Source organism: Felis catus, chromosome F1 (genome assembly GCF_018350175.1).
Source record: "Felis catus isolate Fca126 chromosome F1, F.catus_Fca126_mat1.0, whole genome shotgun sequence".
Taxonomy (NCBI): Eukaryota; Metazoa; Chordata; class Mammalia; order Carnivora; family Felidae; genus Felis; species Felis catus.
The window spans coordinates 57,683,144-57,685,303 of record NC_058384.1 but is presented as its reverse complement, the minus strand read 5'-3'; the positions used below and the strand labels follow the sequence as shown (position 1 = coordinate 57,685,303).

Below are 2,160 nucleotides of genomic sequence, written 5' to 3'. Positions count from 1 at the left end.
GGAGATGGGGGGGCGGCGGGGGCGGGAGGGGGGGGATTGCAGTCCCCAGCACAGAATCAAAGAGTAATAAGGGAGAAAGCAGATGAAGCTGCTTATCTCATTTATTTATTTTTCCTTCCCCGCTTCCGCTTATTCTCCTCCAACCCACGTCCCCGGTGCCTCTCCCCAGCCGCTATCTGGCTAACGAGCTCCCCCATTAGAACTCCCGGCCCCCCCTGCTCCCCGGCACCTCTTCTCCAGACTTGGCTGAGGGCGGGATTTACCACCACCCAGGATTTCCGTGGGTGATACTGCAGCCAGGGCCCCGCTCACCCCGGGACTGTCCCTCCGAACGCGACCGTCCTCAGAGGTCTCACCTACACCAACAGCTCAGCCCGCCTCTTGGTCAGCGACACCTCACCCTTGACACCCCTCCGCCCTGGTCTCTGAGGGCGTGGATGCCCCAGATGGAGAGACAGGAGATAAAGTACCAAGGTGAATTTTCTGAGGTCACTCACAGGTCTCTAGACTGGGGAAGGACCTCCAAAGGCCCCCTCGTCTGGGCCTCTGCTGACCGCCCTTGTCAAACAAGGTCCCTGGCGGTCATGCTCACGAAACGTGCATTCACCCTCTCCAGAGCTGTCAGCTTTCCACTCAAAAGAGCGTGCACCTCACAGGGTGATGTGTTGTCGGCTCTTTAACCTTTTATGGATGTGCATTCGGGGCGTTCGGAAAAGTACCCCAGCCCCAAGCCCCGCAGAGTTTCACAAGATGGAGACACTGAGATCATCAGCGACCAGACCCATAACAGAGTATGTCCCACAGCCCTTTATTAGGCCCCAACCTCACCACCACCCACCTCCTCCCGACCCCCAGCCCCCACCCCCCTCAACCACTGTCCCGGCTTCCAACACCACGCTCAGTTCGCCTCATGGGATTCCCTCTGAAGAAGCTGGATCCCAGAGGTGCACAGAATAGATTTTATTTTTTCTCTTCATCAGCAATATCTGGGAGGCGGGGGCTGAGCCCGAGCTGGGTGCTGTCTTCTATTTCCAACCATCAAGATTCCTAACTCCTTAACGCCACATAAACTGCGAGGAATTTTAGGGAAAGAGTCATCTCAGAGAGAAACCCCCCGCAGCGGGCAGAAGGCCAAGTGGGGAGGGACATGGAGGGAGATAAGAGGAAGCCAGTATGAGGAGATAGGGGCCCCGGAGGAAAAGCATTCCAACCGCTCCCACCAGACGTCAGCCCGTCCTTGCCCCTCTCCACCTTTTTCTCTATTTCTAGAGACGCTGTTTTCAGCAAAGCCACACCCCCACCTCTCCGCTTGAAGCAAACGTTGAAAACAGAAGTGTAACGGGAGACACACATGCGATTTTTTATGTTGGTAAAATACACCGAGCATAAAATTTATCATTAGTGACACTTAGGACTTTCACGCTATTATGCAACCAACGCCACTGTTCATTCAGAACATGTTTGTTACCCCAAAAGGATACCTGGTACCCACTCAGGGGTCACTCTCCTTTTCTCAAAACCACATTTAGATGCCATCAAGTAGGTGGCAGTGTGTTGTAACTACATGTGTGCTGCACAGGCCCCCTCTTCTATCCTTGTCAAGGGATGCTAACCTTCTCTCCTCATGCAACATCTACATATGTCATTTTAAATTTCCTAGTAGCAGGGCGCTTGGCTGGCTCCCTCAGTAGAGCATTCATTTTTTTTTTTTAATTTTTTTTTTCAACGTTTATTTATTTTTGGGACAGAGAGAGACAGAGCATGAACGGGGGAGGGGCAGAGAGAGAGGGAGACACAGAATCGGAAACAGGCTCCAGGCTCTGAGCCATCAGCCCAGAGCCCGACGCGGGGCTCGAACTCATGGACCGTGAGATCGTGACCTGGCTGAAGTCGGACGCTTAACCGACTGCGCCACCCAGGCGCCCCCCTCAGTAGAGCATTCAACTCTCGATCTCAGGGCTGTAAGTTCACGCCCCACATTGGGCGTAGAGATTACTTAAGGATAAATAAATAAGTAAATAGATTTTCTAGTAGCCACATTAATAAGAAACAGATGAGGGGCGCCTGGGTGGCTCAGTCGGTAAGGTGTCCGACTTCGGCTCAGGTCATGATCTCACAGTCTGTGAGTTCAAGCCCGCATCAGGCTCTGTGCTGACAGCT

General features: G+C 53.3%; 1 non-coding gene across 1 annotated transcript; it reads right to left on the bottom strand.

Moving 5' to 3' along the window:
• Window positions 1-1,513: 1,513 nt before the first annotated feature.
• On the bottom strand, window positions 1,514-1,633 carry LOC111558461. The gene has a single exon (XR_002739369.1). It is a non-coding gene; the product is annotated as a U6atac minor spliceosomal RNA (small nuclear RNA).
• Window positions 1,634-2,160: the final 527 nt, after the last annotated feature.